At 37.7% G+C, this 22,131-nt stretch overlaps 1 long non-coding RNA gene across 4 annotated transcripts in view; it reads right to left on the bottom strand.

The window, feature by feature from the left end:
- The window catches only part of LOC148675148 (uncharacterized), a 29,377-nt gene that overhangs the window by 3,718 nt on the left and 3,528 nt on the right, over window positions 1–22,131 (bottom strand). For 2 of the 4 annotated variants that reach the window (XR_015935454.1, XR_015935457.1), the window contains exons 2-3: window positions 17,475–17,527; window positions 1,772–1,907 (exon numbers count right to left, since the gene is read on the bottom strand). This is a non-coding gene — a long non-coding RNA (uncharacterized LOC148675148). Of the gene's footprint in view, window positions 1–1,771; window positions 6,611–17,474; window positions 17,528–22,131 lie in introns of all 4 variants that reach the window. The other 2 variants (XR_015935455.1, XR_015935456.1) reach the window with 2 other exon arrangements.

Below are 22,131 nucleotides of genomic sequence, written 5' to 3'. Positions count from 1 at the left end.
AGTGCTTGAACCAAATTGACAAAAACACACAAAGGGAAGGCATGTGTTAAAGCACATATGTTGGCTTCCTTCAATAAAAGGCCGGATGAGATTCTTGGATCTATAAGCTTCTGACTACCAGATGCGTCGAATGGCTTCCTCTCGTAACTGTTCTTGTGTTCTAAAGTGACATTTTACATGTTGCACATTCTCGCACAAGTATCAGAACCCTCCTGTAAATACTTACATATGATTAAATTCCATTTGACCATAAATCAACTACCCTAGTACTTTTTGGTATTGAATGACATGCGTGAATAGTGATAGTGAATACATCTATTGTCTATTGTAATGGTGGAGAAGGGTGCAGAGAGGGTTAGAACTGAAACCTAGAATTTGCATAGTGCTGGCACGCTTGTAGTAGCAGAGCCAGAAGATCTAGGCTCCCTTACAGATGAAAGTTGTGTGCAGCCTATTAGAAGATTCACAAGGCGTGCTGGCAATATGAGATAGTAAGTATGGGTGGAGTTAAGAAAAATGCCAGGAGTGTAATGAAGCTTATTTGTACAAGTGTTAATCTTTTGTATCTGTAAGTCCCGGCAAGACATGTCTTGCATCAATTTAAAAATTGCAATACTTCCTTTGTGTTGTATACGTCTGTTCCGAAAGTTAGGTGTGCTTGCCTCATGCCAGTCTGTTCCTGTTTAACTAAGAACAATAACATTTGCACGCACACTAATGTAATTGCATACTGTATAGCATTAGACGTATAAGATGAATGAAACTGGCATCCTATTAAACAGTAGTTAGAAGAGCTGGAAATACTCAGTATGAGGAATCATAAAGATAGAAATGGCTGGATGAGATCCTTGGATCAATTAGTAACTGAAAAGCCAGAGAAACTAGATGGGCCATTTTCCATATTCTCTCTTTGAACTGTTTTTATGTTCTTAAAATGTGTTAAGTGGTGTACAGTTTTTACTAAATATACAGTACATCTAGGAATATATTTATAATGAGAAAAATTAAAGTCACACAATCTACATAGTGATTACAAAATGAAAAAACTGAGAATATTGAGCATTAAAGGAAAAAAATGAATCTTTTTTAGATTTGGGTGTCATTTTAGTTACAAATTGGCTCATTAACAAAAGTATATTTTCCACCCTACCAAAATATTAGAACAAGGTACTGTATGGTCCCTTGGAGTGGACTGTCATGTCCATAATAATGGGAGCAATCCAGCTTGTGGTTCATGTCCTCAGGAACCATGACTTGTGTACAGTAATATCAAAACACGGTTTTTGTCTCAGCATACGTGGGAAAGCTACAGTATGAGGAAAAAAGTCTGTTCTAACTCATTTAACAGGAGGTGTGGTTTTTGGAGCCGATTCGTCTGGTCCATTGCATGAGGTGGCAACAGACGTGGCAAATTCATCCATTCAGACAGTCTCTAAAGTTTAGCAGTGGTTACCAAATAAAAATAAAACATATGAAATGCAGTTAAGTGCATGCTGGTCTCATGTCTTCATGGACATTGGTGACTATACAATGTTCTGGAGAGACACAGAAAATTGAGGAAAAGGGGGTGGGGGTTGCACTTTACATCAATTTAGAGATCAGAAAATGATTTAGAAAACAGAAAACATCCAAAAGGCTTAGGTCTATTAATTATATTTCAAGACGGAACAATGAACTTAAGAAAACGTGTGAAAGAAAAAGTGGTTTTCATGGGAAATTTAAACTTTCCTCAAATAAACTGAGAAATAAAAGTCTAGGTTTCTAAACCTACTTCTCCTTCCTTCATAATCTTCTTTACTGATGTTGAAAATTCTTTGACTCAGACTGTAAGCATACTTCAACACACACAATCTTAAGATCACAGTTCTTTAATGGTTCTCTCATCATCTTGTTTGGTTCACTCTGTCCTGAAAGAATGAAAAGACAAGGTCAAGCATTTCATACTTTTGGTGCTCGGATGAACTGGATAAGAAAGTTGACATTAACCAGGTCTACAAGTTATTCCGCTACTGATATTCCCCATTCTGTGTGGGGATTGTTAAAGTCTTCCATATATAACACTTCTTTTTGAGCACATAAATTCATTATTTCATTACACGGTGTTGAATTATATTTAATATCTGTATTTTATGGTCTGTAGCATATTCCTGGCACTATAACTTTAGAATGTTTTTTTATTCATCTGTCCCACATGTAGATTTAGAGAGTTTTGATTCCTCTAGGCTAATTTCCTGAACCTGAATACTCTTTTTGAAATGAAGTGCTAAACATACCCCATTCTGTCTTACAGGAACAGTGGACATCCACTAAAGCTGCAGTATAATGTCGCAAAATTATTTCACTCCAGTATTTACCAAGTAAGAAATTGGCAACATGCCTCAGGCTGAGGAGTAACACAATTCTGTTCTGTGCTGAATTAGTGTAGAAGAGACAAATGTGTTACAGGTACTAGAAAAGCCTTAGATCAATCTCTAGCATCTGATGATATTCTATTAAATGTATTGTACTTAAGGAAATAAAAATTGCTCTTCACAGGCCATTGACACATTTCTTCCAATCGGCATCCTACGAACTGAATTCAAGGAACCAAGAACTGTTATTCTGACTCTTAACATAACTCCTCCAAGAACTAATCAAGACACAGGTGGATTGGAGAATCATAAATGTTAGTGCCCATCTATAAAAAGAGTGATAATATGGACCAAGTAATTAGTAATTCTGTAATGTGTAAGGTAATGGAAACAGTGATTACAACTTAAATAGAGAATCACGTATAAGAGATGCTAGGGAAATATTTTAGAAAAGGCAGATCTTAAAATTAGTTTACATTTACTAACGTTAGTGTTGTTTTAACTCTAGCAACAAGAGTAATGGACACAGTATGTAAGATGTGGAATATTTAATTTTGATCATAAAGGATTGACTATTTCACAAATTTGCAGGCAATAGGCAATGCATAGCTAATGCGAATGTTTGGATTGAAAACTGGTCAATAGATACAGAACAGCACAGATAAGGGATGACTGTTCTGATTAGGGTGGTGTGATTAATGGAGTACCAGTGATCTTTCTTGGGACCATTGCTCTTCATAATTCGTATCAGCGATCTAGATTCTGGTATGGTTTGTAAACTTTTGAAAATAGATGTTTCAGACAATACTGTAAAAGCAGCAAAGGAAGCTCAAAAGGTTTTAGAATTCAAGATGTTGATGTTTAATGTAGACAAGTATTCGCTTGCTTAACTGTTTAATGCTGAAAAGTGCAAAGTATTACATGCAGGTAGGAAAACATAAACTCCAAATTCAAAAAGGGAAACACTGAATTTGAAGATGTTATTAAAGACTATATTGACAGATAATTTATATCTAGGCATGGGGAAACAGAACATTTATACAATTCTAGAGTAGAAAGGGTGTATAGAACATAATCTAAATCATGTTTTGTTAAAATAGAACAGCACCGTTGAGACACCTGATTTTGTCAAATTGGTCACTGCAATGCAAAAAAAGATAGTGCTGCTCTGGATTCAGATGAAATTAACCAGGAGCTAGCCAGCATTCACAGGTTCTAGGAATGTCCTACACTAATGGGCTAAAATAACTAAATGTTTTGAATCTTGAACAGAGAAAAAATGAAGAGAAATGCATTTAAAGTCATCCCAATGGAATTCTTAAGAATCATTAGTGAAACAAACTAAAGGACACAAGTGGAAACTACAGGTAAGTGCATTTAAAACTGAGAATCGGAGGTACGTCTTTAAACATAGGTTTGTGGGAGTGTGGAACAAGGTACTCAGCTTTGTTTTGAAGCCAAAACCCTTGTTTCTTCCAAGATATGTCAGGATGATCCACAGATCTAATAGCTGCTAATAACTGAATGAGCTATGTGATCATCTCTCATTTGTAACCTTTGTGAAAATGACCTGACCTTCTATTAAGTTATTTTCCCTCTTTTGCTAGGAGAGTGCATGTATCAGAAATCAAGATGCTCCATTAATGTTCTTACAGACATTCCATGAGGAAATATTGTGTGTTCTTATAGCTATTTTTTAATGACAGTGTCTCTTGCTTAACTATCCCTTGGAAAAGTCTGAGGTACTGTACAGTATTTTCAAACTTTCCAGCAATGAAAACAATACTCCCTGATTTAAATGTAACCAAAGAGGCTGTAGCTGCATAAAAAGTACTACAGTATATAGTTATGTAACCTCACTTTTGTGTGTTTTTTACCTATGAGAACAATTCAACAAATATACTGATATGATATTTTCATGAATGTTAAAAGTTGAATTTGTGGAAAAGGAAAACAAAATTCTAATGCAATGCAGCCTGGGCTTTCTGTACTGTTGTCTGTAAAAATAATATACAAGAAAAGTTGGCTGCAGTCATCTACAGTACATCACAGGTACACACTTTCCTTCTTTTGTTCTAAGCCACAGTATATACTGTATACTATAGTATGCTGTATATTACCAACATAAGTAGATATTGGGCCCAAAAAGAAGACTCTTTGTTTTTGCCTTGAGTTCTGTTTTGAGACAGAGATTCCTGAAGGTTGGAAAAAAGAAACAAAAAATAATTGCCTACAATCAGTTGTTCAGTTCTTTTCTATGGGGTGATAAATCTCTAATTCCAGTGCAGAATAGGTTGTAATCGTGCTTTCCAAGTGGATCGCCCTTGCTTGCTAAACCATCCAGTAACAGTATCCTAAATGGGAAAATGACTGTGGATTTCTGCAGTCTTGGTTTGAGTTTGATTCTGTTTAGCAACAAGATAGGTCATGCCCACAACAGGGCATTATGAAACAGATTGGCACACCACAGCAATGAGAACACAATCTGCCTTCAGATAACCGAGAGAGGGTCTATAAAGCTGTCTTGTTTGCGACTCTTCTTTTGTAAAATGCCTATCACCTAATTAATGTAAAAAAATAGACCACAATTTGGGTAAACTGGAAAATGTAAACTGAAAGGCACCCAAATATCTGAAAAGTACTGAAAATATCTGAAAAGAAAAATAACTGAAAGTACACGAATACATAGCGGTAGATATAAAGGGGCAGATTTAATCTGCAGAGATAGACAAGACATTCACAGGATTTCTGCCAGCTCCATCTTTACACAGTTGTATTAACTTACAAGTTAAGACTTAAGACTTTATTTTATCTGCGATGCACAACCGTTCAACCCATTGGCTCTCTCTTGTGATGTTGGAGATGAAACTATGTTGGAAGGCGGGGGGGAGTTAAACAGAATTTGAAGGAGTCTGGAAAACTGAGAGTGACTGAAAAGACTCTGCTGCTGGTTTGGTTATCTAGCACAAAAGGAGCTGCTTTTACAGAATAATCCTTTCCCACTGCTTGCCTCAATAGGCCCGTTTACACAGATGAGATGTCAAAGCCTGTCTCCTGCAGAGTCAGCCTCACTCGGAGGACTGGTTCAAAGAACTGCTAATGATTTGTAAGCACTAGTGCTATTATGGTGGATGTCTAGTTCCAGGAAAAGGATAACAGACTTCGCTGCGCTGTCACTGTGCCCCTACATTTCATCATGTTCACACAAAAAGAAGGAAAAGTATACACAATGAAAGATGCAGCAACTGATTGCGTCAAAGAGCTTTTTTGGCGGGAGTTGGCAAGTACATTCCCCTGTGACTCCAGTTGAGCCTGAATTAAGGATGATTTGACAAGACTGCAAATGGTGTTTGATATCAGAATAAGGCGGTTAGTGCAGTTTCACTGTATTTGGCAAAAGCCACAAAAGACTACATTTAAAGTATGACAGTGTCTCTGTGTTGGATTAACAAATGGTTGAACCTGACCATTTTGGCAATAGAAACCAAGCTAAAGTCTGCAACAATTTTACATGGCAAAATACAGTGCTCTGCTGCAGGCCCTGTCTCACCACAGACATGACACTATGTGTAACAACAGCTTGCTTGCCTAGTTGGGGAATAATCTTCATTCTGTAAAAGGGAAGACTATGCTACAGCCTGGTCGAGGCTTAATAGTTTGATATTTTGAATTTAGAAAATGAACAAAAGAGAAGCAAGTATAACTGCTATTTATGATGTTACTGGGGTTATACAAATAGCCATCAAAACAATGTACACTGGATAGCCACAGAGGCTTCTCATGCCATTTTGTTCCTTAATATTTTTTTGCAATTAGATTTGCAAAGCTAATGGTCAATTATTTGGGCTTTTCCCCTTTATTACCGTTTTTCTGACCCTGCTTTGTAGGTGTTGTTATATTTAGCCTGGAATGAATTTCAGATTTAGTGACATGATTAAAGGTTTGAAACATTTTGACCTTGTATGTGCATTTATGTGTGTGTGTGTGATGCAGCACTTTTATTTATAGCACAGCACCTAACTGAAAGTTTAACTTTATTACTCTTTTCTGTTTTACAGCCCACCATATAAAGTAAAAAGACAAACGTGAAATTCAAACTGCAATCAGCAGGATTTTTTTTCCCATTTGCACCTCATACAGTATGAGCAAGTCACAATTGCATCTTCATGAAATCGGTGAGAACAAGAGGGCATTCTTTCAGAAGGTTTCCCGTCTGCGTGTTCCCTCTGTTACGCCTTTGTTCAATCCCGACAGGCTCCCTGTTGCAAACAACAAATAACTGTTCTAGAAATGTGTAGATAGTTTCTTCCATTTATTGGAACTAAACAAAAGGCAGTTCGAGTGATCGTGTGGTGAATTTATTTGTTACATCAAGATAAGAACAAATCATTTTGTACAAGAAACTTCCATTATGAATTTTCACTGGCATTTTGATAGCAGGCTAGAGAAAGTAACATTTTTGTAAGTTTTGATATTACGAGAAGGAGTATGATTTGTGATGGACCTACTGTATATTAGCTTTAGGGGGCTTCGGGATTGTCTCTGAAATTGATTAGTAGGTAGAGTAATTATACAAGTCTTTGATAAGGAGGCTTTAAGCTATTTTATAGACCATTAGTCTTTATTGTAAAGCTAAGATTACTTTTGCTTTTGAAAGTTTTAAAGTCGGGCTCTCTGACTATAGCAAATACTGTACTTACACCATTGTGATTAACTCATCTCACTGTGGGAACTTCCATTTGAGAATTTGACTATTCTGTTATGTGCCCGATATATCCCACAGCCTGGATTAGATGAGGCAACGTAACATTTGACTTGTACCTCTGTGATCTTTTCAGCACAGTCTATGGCCAGTTTATCTTTTAAAACTCTTTTTCACATTTGATGTAGATAATTTGTATATACAGTACAGTTACCTTGACTCATTCCATTGGAATGTTTTTCATTCATATGTAGACCTGAGAATGCAGATGAGAACATACCAATGTGTATACAGACATTTTTACTGGTTTTTATATAATATATAGTAGTGGCTGGGGCTTAGGACTCCAGACTAGAGCATAACAGGTACCAATCCCATTTGATCTAGGTATTTCATTTAAAGTGCTCCAATTAATGCTGTCCTCTGTAACTTGTCATTGTAAATGAAAATGAGTTCTGAATTGTTTTACATAGTGTGTAACTATATAACATTAAACAACAGATTTTTTTTAATAGCTTTCATAATCCACACTTTTCTGAACTCTCCTAGATTTCCAGTCTCAACACTGTTCAAGTCAATTTCACCTACACTACAATACAGTGTAAATCCCCAGATTCAGAGCAGTTTTTAGAAGTGTCTTTATGGTTCTAAGTAAGCAACACTATTTTATTCCAGAAAGTGACATGCTCAGGCCCAGCCTAATCAGGCAATGAGCCAAAGGTGTAATAATAAATCATTGAAATTTGCAGAACATATACATTTATATTTGCTGTTCTTAGTTAGGTTAATCTTAGATGAGTTATCACTATTATGTAACCTACAGTAAGTAATATGTGAATGAAACTTGGCAAAGCTCAACAATAGACACATCTACTGCACATATATCCTAATAAATTTGCACACTGCTCTGTTTTTCAGTGTTTTGTAAATATTTCTAAAGTTTGTTAATGTCTTTCACATCTTTAAAGTAAATATAAAACCTATCCTGTGGTAGAAGTAAACTACTTTGAAGGACAGGTGTGGATTTTGGTATCAGCTTAGTCAATAACCTAAAAGCAGAGCCTGGCTAGGAGGAGGTTAAACAAAGTAGAAAAAGTGATTCATTATATACATGTTTAAGATGGTTGAATCCACCACAGCTTCTAAATCTTTTAAAATGGCATTTTTAATTGCAATAACAGTCTTTCACCCTCTGGAGTGGCATGACACCAAAATGTCCATAGGTTCTCTGACACATTATATCTCAAAGGCTGTCTCGTCTGGTTGGATAATAGCCATAGTTATGAAATAATACTATGTGAAAATGGTGGAAACATTCGTAAGTTATAAAAATATTGTCTGCAAAATAGGTTGAATCACTCCAAAGTCACTTTGAAATCACAGTCCAGTGGTGCATTAAAGCCTTTACAAGGCCTGAAATGATCCTTTCTCACCCACCCACTCTGCTGAACTACACATACTTTTCCAAAGACTGTAAAGCGATTTAGCAGGATATTTCCAGCTGCTACCTCTTTTGTGTGTATAAACACCAATACTCAGAACTGTGGGAATACCAGGACAGCCCTCCTGAAATTTACTGTATCTCAGAATGGAATAATCAGTACAAGATTTATCTCAGAATATCCCAAATATTTGTAATATAACAGGAGTGAAAAATGAAATTGAATGGTAGTCTTTGGTGGGAGTTATATAGTGTTATTCTTTTTAGTTGCAAAGGAAGTAAAACTTGATTGACCTCACGTTACATCACAATCAACCAATGCATAAACTCTCACTGATTTCCACTTCTATTATCCGATTCTTTTATTGCATTTTCATATTGAAACTGTTAGTAAGGTAAATAATGTGAAAAGGGATTTGCTTAAAGAAAAATATGTCAAACTACTTTAGTCTCATTAATTTAAAAAGACGAGTCACAAAATTAGGCTAATTAATGCCTTTGAAGTAAATCCCAGAAGTGGTTTTATTTGGAAGGCAATCTCCTGCATTCATGGGAAAGTTGAGGTAACAGTGGCAGAGAAATGTTTCCATGTGAAATTCTATCCAGGTTTTCTGAAGGAAAACAGAAAGTAATTCACTCTTCTCCCCATAAAATGATGCAGAAAGGTACAGGTAGCGTGGAGTAGTGGTCAGGCCTCTGGACTGCAGGGTGCTTGAGCAAGGTGCTTCACTCAGATTGCTCTTGCAAGTGCACAGCTCTGAAAACTCCGTGTCAAGCCTAGTGAAAGGAAAGTTCCACGAGTGGGTTGCCCCACCAAATGTGAATAGATGAATATATATAGTCACCAACGATCTCCTAATAGCTTCTGATTCTGGTTCTCTTTCCATACTCATCCTTCTTGATCTCAGTGCTGCCTTTGACACTGTTGACCATAACATCTTGCTTTCTCGTCTCGAGACTGTGTTTGGAGTCTCTGACACTGCCCTCAAATGGTTTAAGTCTTACCTCACTGATCGCTGTCACTTTGTCTCTCTCAATGGGTACAGGTCTGAAACTGGTCTTGTCAAGTCTGGTGTCCCTCAGGGCTCAATACTGGGCCCCTTGCTCTTCAGCATTTACATGTTCCCACTTGGTCAGCTTTTAAGATCACATGGCCTCAGCTTTCATTTTTACGCTGACGATACTCAAATATACATCCATACCAAACCCGACACTGATGTGGCTGTCTCTATTCTATCTAATTGCATCTCTGACATAAAAATTTGGATGACTCAAAACTTCCTTCATCTTAACTGTGACAAGACTGAAGTCATGCTTATTGGTACCCCCCATCAACTTCGCAAAGCCAGTCCTGTAACCCTGTCTGTAGATGGCTCTGTACTTGAGCTCCAATCAAAATTGAAAAACCTTGGGGTTATATTCGATTCTGGCTTAACATTCGACCCACATGTACAGCATACTGTCAAAACATCTTTTTTTCACCTTAGAAATATCGCAAGACTACGCCCTATGCTATCATTAACTGTGGCTGAAAAGCTGATCAACATATTTGTATTCTCTCGAATTGACTACTGCAATGCTCTGCTCCCTGGGGTATCTAAATCTACTCTGAACAAGCTGCAGTATGTCCAAAATTCAGCAGCCAGAATCCTGACCAGATCTAGTGCAAGTGTTCACATTACTCCTATCCTGGAGTCCTTGCACTGGCTTCCGGTCAAATTCCGCGTAGACTTTAAAATCCTCATGCTCACCTACAAGGCTTTACATGGCTTGGCACCTCAATACCTGTCTGAACTTTTATCGCCCTACTCCCCACCTCGCAACCTCCGCTCTTCAAATTCTGCCCTCCTTACTGTCCCCCAAGCCCGTCTACATTGTATGGGCGACAGGGCCTTCTCCTGCTATGCCCCCAAGCTCTGGAACTCCTTGCCCAAGGATATTAGAGAGTCACCTTCTCTAAACTCCTTCAAATCCAGACTCAAAACCCTCCTTTTCAGAAAAGCCTTTACTTAACTGGTTCCATTCTTCACCCCTCTGCTCTTCTTAATACCATCTTCCACGGTCTCCTCTATTGTTATTGTTGTATTGCTGTAATTATAATTGTGTCCTGTCTTGTGAAATTTTTCTTATTTATTGTTGTAGTCTTCTTATTTATTGTTATTGTCATCCTGTAAAGCGCTTTGAGAAGCCACCTTTAAAGGCGCTATATAAAATAAAGTTTATTATTATTATTATTATTATTATATAGTGTAACCTTACCATTCATTAAAATGCAGTGTATTCCAGTTTCCAAGTTCCAGCATACCAACTAGTTTATCTCACTGAAAAAACAACTGAATGGCATATGGAATTTGGAAACCCACGCTCTGTCTTCAAAGGGAATACAAGCACAACCACCAATGATTATATGATTGTTTGAAGAATGACTGCGCAAGGTAAGCTGCAAGCTGCTGCAACTCACAACTAATCCTGACGTAACTGCCTCAGTTCACATATACTGTATACCATGCATCACCCTCTCCTCTTCCTCTCTCATTTGTGGATCCCTCCACCCCATCTCTTCTTTTGCAGCAGCCTCTTGGTCACCTCTTCACCAAGCTTGGGGGTCCTAGCCCCCCTGTTTCATGGCCAGGAGGTTGCCCCTCAGCCAAGTGGGTTAAGCCAGAGTTTTCACAAAATTCAATAAATGGTTCCACCATCACACAATCTGCTGCTAAGTTACATTTAGCCTAGAGAGATAAACTGTGTGAAAGAAGCAAGCTCCCCCCTCGGTGCAGCTGTTGCCTCTAATAGTCAAAGGTGTTGTTGTTTGAGTGGAGAGTATTTTTTTCTACTTCCTGAAACCTTCAGGGAGCCAGTTTTCCTTATACCTTTTAGAGAAAATCAGTTCCTGTGGAGTTGAAGTTCTTGAGTGATAAAGCGGGCAACTGTACTTCCCTGGAGCTGTTCTGTCAAGACTGCAGGAGTCCATATGCACATAGAGCCATGTGGCAAACGAGAGGCAAGACATTAGCAGACAAAAAAACTGGGTCAACTGGAGATTATATGCCGGCATGATCCTGAACTGCACGTCGGAGATAGTGGTACCATGACAGAAGCATTTGAAAACACACCTTTCATAGTGGCATCAAGGTGCTGACACGCTTGAGTGATGCTCTTATTTTCCAATACAAAACAGAAGAAAATCTATAAACATCACACCATGTCACACTCACCCAGTTATTTTGTGTCACATGGCTCACACATGTTATGTTCAGCTTCAGAATGGTACTTTTAACCATTACGTTGTATTCAAACAATAGTTAGACCACTTAATTCCACATATGCAATACAGGTGTTATATTTAAAGTCTTATGAAAATGGATTGTAGTTTTTCTTCTAGCAATTGAAAGAGCACACAATAGGTACACGTACTTCTTGGAATAATATGATAGAGGTTTCCGAATGCAGGAAAACAGGCAAATGTACTAAAAAGAATGGATTTGTGTTTGGCATTAAATCTAAAATTAAATGCTTCAATACATAAAGGAAAGAGAAGAAGCTGTTCCTACTCTGAATCAACCAATTGATGTAGAGGGAGATGCTGAATAAAATGCCCGATAACGGAAGCTCATGGAATGTGCTGTGGGTGTGTAATAAAGAACTGCAGCTTGGCTTTGGTGATAATGTCTGCATTCTCCCAGCACTGTGCAATAATGTGTTATCAATATTGTTGCTGGGGACTGGCAATCAAAGCTTTGTTGAATCAATAACAGTCCAAAATAATCAATAATTTCTAGTTTTTCAGACATAAAACAAAAATCAATTTAGGAGTCATGAAAGGAAATTTTTAAGTATTTATCAAACAATACAAAACAACATTCCTATTAAGCAGTAATTCAAAACAGTTATTGTCTCATGGTACAACTCTGAAAATAGCCACAGGCTTTAATACAGCATATGTTAGTTGTTGGGATTATTTCCCTCAGGAGACAAATTACTATATTGAGACTCTTTTTAACACCTTAAATCAAGTACAATTAGGATACTCTTAAGTGCTGAGTTATCTTTCCTTTGAACAAAAAATATACCAATGTTACCATCATTAAATCAGAAAAAGAGAAAACCATAGCTAACGATTCCCTAGTCTTCTCAAAGGGACATCTATTGCAACCCGTTGTGAGTGATTTTCACAAGAAATGAACTGTCAAGACAAAAAGGAAAAGAAAAAAAAGGACAAAAAGGAAAAACCAAAATAGTAAACGATCAATGCCCCTGGCTATAGGAATATTGAACAAAAAATTGGTATGCATATTTTTTTGTTAGTTTTTCATGTTGACATTTTCTTCAGTGAACCAGCACAGAAGACCAGCAAAAAACCCCATTAAATTCATTGTCAGAAGTTAGACAGCCCGACTTACTGTGGTGTAAAGGTTATTATTATTTTTATATGTTAGAGATCAGTTCCTTCCCCACAGTTCCTTGCCACCAGCACAGTGCAGCTGCATCATTTTGGCTTGTGAGGTGGTTGAGGAGTGGTTCTCGAAAACAGGGCCCAAGAGGACGATCCTGAGAGGATAGGGAGGACAGCTGACAGACGGCCACGCTCGGGACGGAGCCTGATTTGACGTCAGGCTGCTGTCTACTTCTCTGGCACTGCTGAAGACTGGCAGATACTTTAAGTGGTAGCGAAGGCAATTACCGGCTGGTAATCTCCTCCGTGAAAAGCATCAACCACGCCACTGTGAACCTACAGGCAGAAGCTACAGAATACGCAAAGCAGATTGTTCACACTTGTAGTTATGAGGAACTTTATCGAAAGCCTTCTGAAAATCTAAACGCAACATATCATATGTTCTGTATACATCCATTACCGTGTAGTTGGTTCAATAAACTTCAACAAGTTGGTTAGGAAACACCTATCTTAGCTAAATCCATGTTATTTCTTAGGATAATATTTACGTATAGGTGAACACTAATCACCTAGAATTAATAAGATCACTAATCTGTTTATGGAAGGGTAGTACAGTATGTTAGCAACTTTCGAGTCCCTGGTGCTATCCCTGTCTTAGGGGACAGTTGGAAGAGTTGTTTCATTTCAAGAGTTTGCCAGAGTTCAAGAGCTTAATATCACTTGTTTGTGACTTCTTGTGGGCTCCATTTTGCTTTCTAAACTTTATATGGGTGAAAAAGGGCCTGTGCAACTTTATGGGGCCCTACTGAGGTGCTGGTGGATGGGAAGACTTTGTTTTCCTTGATTTTCTGCACATTCCTGGAAGACTGCTTATCCACAGAATATGGACAGGGGTGCAGTGTGAGACAGCTAACACAGCCAGGGGTGTTGGTGCGGGGGGGGGAGAAGTTTCCAATGATGCACCGCATTGCAGTTCTTAGCTCAGCACCAACAAGCCAAAGAGAGCTACTGTATATCACACCAGTGCACAGCGCTTGCCTGTGGAATTCACAGGGGTCATCGAACTGGTATTGATGCAGGTCAGCTTGTTCTTGCCAGTTTCTGGACTAACACCTTGGCAATGCTGGTCAAATGCTGAAAGTTAGTGTGTACCCCAGCTGTGCTCTGATGTACAGTAGGTCAGAGCACAGAAAGGATTCATTTTTATGTTAGTCCTATTTCTTTTTTATCATTATGCAGATTTGTTTACTAACGAAATACATTTTATTCATCTTTGTTAATACATGTTTACATTGGGAAACTAAAGATTTGATGTCTGCAAGTCTGTAGTGTGATGTTAATGTATAAGAATTGATCTATGAGAAGAGAAAATGAAAGTGAGAACGGATGGTTTCCCCTAATATGTAACCTTTTTAAGTTTGTGTCGTTTATGTTTTACTTTTTTACCCAGAAAATGTGTTTTTTTTGTGTATTACTGCCATAGAGTCCAAATGTGGAGCCAAGACGTTGTGCTAATGAGACCTTCTTCTCAGGAACTCTATCTCTGAAACCACAAGGAGACTGTCAAGGTTTTGAGATCTTTTTTTTGGAGACCGTCCTACAATTATACAAATTACAATTTTCTACCATTACATCATTTAATATCATTTAAATACATTTCTTACAGTACACACCTCATTCAAGTACACTGCTAAATTCAAACACTTGTCTTACATTTTTATCATATATAATTGATATATTATACACAATCACCACTTTTACTGCACTTACAGGTAGGAGTGTTTTCTGCATTAGTGATTAAGTGTTTGCATAAGATGACATGGTCATTATGAGACTTTCACTTTGAACATTCAGCTTGCCAATATGTCACTTGTGTTATCAAAACTACATACAAGAAAAAGTCCTTGTTATTTCTGTTTAGACTTGTGTCCCTCCCTACATCGTGTATTTAAATGGCCAGGTTCAACAGGTATATCTACTATTTCATGATCTAGCAGTAACTGGTTTTTGTCCAATTGAATTATATTATTGTTAATTTTGCTCATGTCAGCTATATATCAAAACCATGTGCTGGTTCTCTCATTCTTTGGAAAGACACAACAAAAGAAATAGAAATAGACTGTCACTGTTTCCTCATCACATTGGTTTAGAGGAAAAACAAACATGATGCCTTTTTTTCCAAGCCCTGAAGTAAATCTGGTTAATGTGCAGGAGGCAGTGCTTGTCCTTTCCCAGCACTGTGCTATACAGTACTTCCAACTTGCTGGAAATAGACCACAATAAATAATGAAAGACTAATATCTTAAGGTAGGAACTGGAGCACTTAAACCTATCACAAAATAATCAATAACTCTAGCTGACTGTATAGAGGAGAGAAAAATAGGTACGTTATTAGTTCTCCACTCCAAAACACCATTTCCAAGGTTATTCATTTAAAAAAGGCAATGCATCGCACATTGAGTTAGAGATCGCAAATTGATGGTGGAGGAGTGGGAGCTAGGAGGTTAAGTTAGTAAAAAGGGTCTCTTTTCACAGTGTTGTGAGCACTGCGTTACTAGAAAGTCACTAACCTCAGCAAAAACTAACAATGTTCTGAAGCTGTTCCTACCACAACAAGTCCATAAAATAAAAGCCTTTTCAGGAAAAATGAGAAAGCTTGCCAACATGTACATCAAAACAGGCCAAACAAATCCTTTCTCTTGTACAAGAACAACCATGTGAAAATTAGGAAATGGGATAGGGGCCAAGATCATATTTCTTCTATCTCTTAACTCTGCGTACTACTTATCAAGTTTCTTGATGATACAATGAAACATTGTATAGTTGAGCAAGAGACTGGAATAACTTTGCTCCCAGCATTTAAAACGATTTGGAAATAAATGACATCTTTTCATGACATACAACTCTTCATGACATTAAATTAAATTACATAAAAAAACATCCCTGTAATTAAAATCTAGCCACTTTCTGGTGGACATTCATTTGGCTATTTTATGCTATTTAAACTTTGATTGAATTGAAACTTTGACCTGTCTGCCAATGTAAATTACCTAGTAGCAGCTGGTTGAGTAAATCACTTAATCAGATAATGGTTATCTTCTGCATGAGAAGTGTTTTGTTCCAATAGCTCTTCTTTTGGTTTTATTAAAAAAAAAACACTCATTAAATTTAAGAGGACAGTGGCTATGGGTAACAATAAACTAATAAAATGTAGAGTTAAATCATTCTTCTGCACAGCATTCTTCACATATGATAAATTAGGAAATATTTAATCAACTCAAGAAAGCAGCAGATGTACTGTAAGATATGAATTAGGAACATTTAACACACAGATTTTAACTCACTGAGCTTGTAGTTTTTTATTATAAATTTTACATTCAGAAATAATTTATTGTTTAAAATTTCACATAAATCTTACACTGTTGAAACAAACTGCATTTTCCTGATATTTCTATGTAATGTTTTTATGTTTATTCCTTGTTTTACTACACTGTACTTGATTCCTGCTTGACTAGACACATTTAATCACTTTTTGACCACTTTCCTTCTGGTACTTTGGTTGATATTCGTTTTTTATGGGGTGTTAGCATAAAACATCAACATTCTCAACTGAAATTCTCAACCAGGTCACTTAGAACTCAGCTGTTCTAACCACTTCTGACGCCATTTCTCAAAAGTTATGTATATTAAACACAATCCCTCTTTTCACGTTTCACCTCAAGCATACCTTCTTCACCCCATCTCCACCTCTGCAGCTGCCCCTTGCTGACTGCTCACTCTCCCTGTAGCCGAGAGGCCGACCCTCGTCCAAGTGGGTTAAGCCAAATCTTACCATACCTAAACACTCAAATAAACATCCTCAAACACATACAATTATTGGATGGCTTTATTCCCAGTGAATTTCTCTTTGGAATGAGGACACCCTCACATCTGATTTGGTCAAACTGTTGCTCCTACAGTATATACAGAGTGACTGTTTTGCTGCTCCCATCTTTATTCCACAATGGCCAATGCCGTGACTCTAGCTGAGCAAAAATAATGGATGGTCTGGTTAAGCTGTTTAATACGGGCTGTTGAAAGGATGCCTTTGAAGAGAATAAAGCTTTGGCTAGGCATTATTAACCATAAAATATTTCCTCTAGCCATACTTTATATGATCAGCCATGCATGGTTGTCTTGTCTACTCAGAAAGATCACTGAAGGCAATACTCAGAGTGGAGTTTCTGTGCCTGTATAGAGGTTTTTTAATTCTCCAGGACACTGGTTCAAAGCTACAGCTTTCTATTTAATATTTTTATAATATGATGTTGACAATATCAGCATGCTCTAGTTGAACCATGTCCAAGTCAATATGGCAGGTGTTGTGTTTTATGTCAATTGCTTCTTGAAAAGTCAAAGCTAAATCTAGTGAGGACACACTCTCTAGATACCCATCTCTCCCCTACATGTGCTGTAATGTCATCTTCAATAACTGGTTCAAGGGCTTTTGACCTCTAATTGGCAGGAACTTTAATTCCTTTTGTTTCTGCGCCCATTATATCTCTGAAGATCAACAGCAGCCGTTGTTCCCACTATTTACTGACTCACCAGAGATCTCTCAGCTGTGGCTGCCCTGGCCATGTTCTGCTGAAATCCTCTTCCTGGGCAAAGATATCAAAAAGGACAAAGTCAGCCTTGTTTGAAGCCTAGTTCTGAGAGTTTCAGATTCTTCTTCTATAAATAACAGAATTATCACCATAAAACAAAATAATTGCAAATTCCCATCCACAATTAAATAATATTAATTCAGATGGAAGTGAGAATGAATAAAACTGTTAAAACCGAGAGCAGGGAGTACTGCTTTATCCCTAAAGGTAAGGGAGTGTGGAACAAGCCATGTTGTTAAAGCCAAAACCCTGGTTTCTTTCAAGAAATGGCTGGATGAGATCCTCAGATCAATATACTACTACCACCAAACAGGCAAGATGGGGTATATGGCCTCCTCTCATTTTTAAAATTTCTCATTCTGATATTCTCCTCTTCAATTATTACAAATACTGTCTCACAGAAAATAGGAAGTGGGTCTATTCATTTCCTTTCATGATCCTATCCTCTTTCCCCAGTACAGAACACCTGCTGGCTTTAAATAGTTGGATTATGATTTTCCCATGTTAAATCATAGAATTTCTGGGGTTTGTGCAATACAGCCTTGATGGAATTAGGCTGAGAATAATGATAGTCTTTTTTTTTCATTCACAAGGACATCTCAAGGTACTGAAATTCAAACAAACTGAAAACAAAAACATAAACTGGACAGAATTAAAGTTTTATAGGATGTGAAGGTAAGGATTGATTTGCTAGATGGATTGAGAGTTCATTCAACTGCTTTATGGCAATAGCACATTGTTTGGAACCGTATTTTGGCAAATGAAAGAGTGCCAGAGTCCACAATTTAACAAACAATGAGCAGAACAAGGAGATAACCATTCACTGATATAGCTGGGAGCCAAACCATGCAAGACCTTAAAGGTGAACGCCACTTTTCCTTCCACAGGGAGCCTGTGCATGGAAGAAAAAACAGGTGATACGAGCATGTATTTCAGTTCTGAAAAGCTGAGTTCTAAACATGATGCAACTTGCCAAAAAACTTTATAACAACAACAACAACAAAAAAAAACAAAAAAAATTATTTAAAAATCATCATACTATGATTCAATTTTCCAAATGTAAGTTAAAAAGTTTTTTAATCAATTAATTAAACCCTTTATGCTTATTTACAAAATAGCGCTTAGCTGCTTTAATGCAAGACAACTTTTGCAGAAATCAAACAAACATTGACCATATCGTAGCTTATGTTTCTTATGTTACACAATCAAGGCTTACAGAGCATGTTATGTGCTAGTGTCTGGGAAGACGTGAACTGTGAATTAAAAAGCAGCAAGTGATTTGGAATGTGATTCAGCTTGGGTGTTTATGCACGTACAGTATGAACGTCTTAAGACAGAAAAAAATCATATCACATCCTTCATAATTATATAAGATCACATGCAATGCTCATTTCAGACAGAGCATCCATATCTGTTAAAACTGTCTAAATAATACATAAAAACAAAAATACTTCAACAAGTAATCTTTAACAAGCCACAAGCCTTTTAATTGGATAGAGTTTCAATGGAAAGTACTGTAATACAACTGAATTATTTCTGTTTTGTATCAGCAATGGGAATTTGAAAGTTAATTTCTCTCACTGTTCTACAAAGCTGGGAAGCAGATTTATTTAAACAGACTTATAAAGTCACCTTCCTTGTATAAAGTCAAACTTAGCTACCATAGAGAGCTTTTGCTCCCTTTCAGGGCTCATTTTCAGGGCTGAGTGGATCTTGGGTTAACTTTGACCAGTGAAGCAGGCTTACTGTGTATATGTCTTACCAGGAATGCCATTCAGAAACAGCTGCCTGTGGAAGTGTAGCTGAATTAGATTTTGTATGTGTGAAGTCGAATGTTGATGGTTTTGCTATCTAGCACTGTGAAAGGGTGAAACAGAATTATTATTCACATTCTCACTGGGCATAGCAATTGCTTGTCCTTAAACTCTTAAACATAATGTAACCCTGCAATGTATTCTTAAGAAGAAACACATGGTAGAATTATGTCTGAAAGATAATTGCCTTAATTAATACTGTATATACTGTACAGTATATAATGTTAAGAATTTGCTCTTACCATTTACTGTACTAAATCTTACTACATGTTTATTGTTTATATATGTTTGTATGGCTCACTTTTTATTCATATCATTAATAATTTGATATCACAACAAAAGTGTGTGAATGCACCTGTTACTGCTATACTTTTCAGGAAGTTGCTTCAAGTTGTTATAGTAAAAGCCCTGATGTATTAATGATTTTCCAGACTTATTTGGAAAACAGAGGTGGTGTAGCATAGTGCGTGATCTGCAGGACCCTTATCTAACAGGTTTTGTGTTCAAGACCCTGCTGCTGGCACTGCTGTTGTAACGATGTGTAAGTTACTGCACTCCAGTTGCTCCAATCCAACCGGCTATAGAAGTAGCCACCTACATTGCTGTTAGGGTAATCCATGTGATGGACCTGTACTCTCCATCCAGGAGAGGGGAGCCACAGGCTCTCTAGTCTGCTAGAGAGCCAAGGAAACCAGGGTGAGCTCTGGGGTGGACTTTAGCTTTTCACCCATCTGGTAAAATAAAGGAATTTTAAAAGTATAACTTATTTGCAGCAAATTACATCAACAGCTTATCTGTCAAAAAGAGAGATTTTTGATCACTTCTCTGTGCAGAAAATCTCCAGTTCCTCCAGGTTGTACTGCTTATGCTTCTGATCTCTTTTGTCCAGTTCCTATACAAAACGTTGATAGCAGACTGAGGTCGCTGTCAATAGTGATGACATGTCAAGAATGCCGATTCCATGCTCTTCCGTCATTGGTCCTTAGACCTGGGTGAGGGCTTATTAGTGTTAGCTTCAAATAAAAATAATTTGTAACCAAACTTAAGCTTCTTAAAAGTTTCTGACTAAAATATTGTGGAAGCCACCCTTTGCCCAGTTCTAAAATTAATCTCCCCACTTCACAGAGGGGGAGACATCCTTTTTGCTAGAGCCTTCCTGGTTCTCTTACAAACAGTAATTTCTACTGAGCCATGTTCCGAGGCATGATGCTTCACATCTGGTGACGACAATAAAAATAAAGTGCAGAGCCATCATCTTTGAATGGTTCAATATATGGTATTGAATCTACAGCTCAGCCACTAAGAAGGTGCTTCTGTGCTCAGTCTCTGATTCATTCTGAAAGATCACATATAATTTAAAATTACATTTTGAAGGGACCTATATATGCAGTTGAAGACAAATTTAAAAAACCCCTTCATTCGAACCACTTCTCTTCACGAATTCATTTACTAGATTAATTAATGTTTCTTAAAACGTTTAATCAAATATACTTGACCATGACATACAATGCCAATAGAAAGTCTACACATCAAGTAACACATTTTGTGGCCTAACAGACTGAAATCAAGACACATTAAATCAGATTTTGTTTTCCTTTATTGTAACACATACAGTAATCTCCAGGCAAAAATCAAATGTTCAAACATTCTGAAAAATAATTACAAATGAAAACTGAGAAAAATGGGTTGGGTAAGTTTCCAGACCTCTTAGAAATAGCAATTGTACATTTGCTTGGGTGTAACCAATTGCTTTACAAATCACACAACAAGGTAATTAGTGTCTACCTGTGTTCAACTATAGCAACCTGAAGAATACAGAATAAAATCAGTTGTACCTATTGGCCTACTCTGCTGGATAGTGCACCTCAAAGTAAAGAGCCAACTACGAGCAACAGGAAGCCATCAAAAGACCTCTGGAATAAGGTTGTGGCATTACTGCCATTTCATTCAAAGCCTGATAGATAAAATCACTTTATTAGCCCTATACAATTTCTTGTATTTGGAATTCGTTTTTTCGCATACCCCAGCTTGCCCTCCATGAGACACACAGACGGGGAGAGAAGCTTGGGGTCAGAGCGCAGGGTCAGCCATTGTACAGTGCCCCTGGAGCAGATGGGGTTAAGGGCCTTTCTCAGGAGCCCAACGTAGAAGGATTAATCTGCTAGCCGCAGGATTTGAACGGGCAACCTTCCAGCCACAAGTGCAGATCCTTAGCCACAGAGCTACCGCTCTGCCCTGATAATTATGTATCCCTTGGAACACAGTCAAGACCATCATAAAGAAGCAGAAGGTATATGGCACCAACAAAGCCTTGAATTGCTCAGGTCTGTCCCTCCAAAATGGATGACCGAGCAAGGAGACTGATCAGATGCCACCAAGAATCCAATGGCAGCTGAGGACTTGTACGCCTATACCGTATGTGAAACACTAGTCAGTGTGTACATGTCACAGCAATATCCCAAGCTCTCCACAAGTGTGGGCTGTACGGGAGGGTGGCCAGAAGAAAGCCATTACTGAAAAAAGAGCCCACGGTGAAACATTTGAGTTATGCAAAATGTGAAGATTCTTAAGCCACGTGGACAAAATGTTTCGTGGTCTGATAAAACCTGGATGGAACTTTTTGGCTTCGATGCAAAATGTTACATTTGGTAAAACCCAACAAAGCAAGCACATCACCCACAGAACACCATCCTTACTGTAGAGCACGGTAGAGGAGCATTGTGATATGGGGGTGTTTCTCTGCAGCAAAGACTCTGGACTGGTCAGGACCGAAGGAAAACTGGT

This window comes from Lepisosteus platostomus, chromosome 3, assembly GCF_059453375.1.
Source record: "Lepisosteus platostomus isolate fLepPlt1 chromosome 3, fLepPlt1.hap1, whole genome shotgun sequence".
Classification (NCBI taxonomy): Eukaryota; Metazoa; Chordata; class Actinopteri; order Semionotiformes; family Lepisosteidae; genus Lepisosteus; species Lepisosteus platostomus.
The sequence above is the reverse complement of the archived record's forward strand: the minus strand, read 5'-3'. Positions and strand labels throughout refer to the sequence as shown.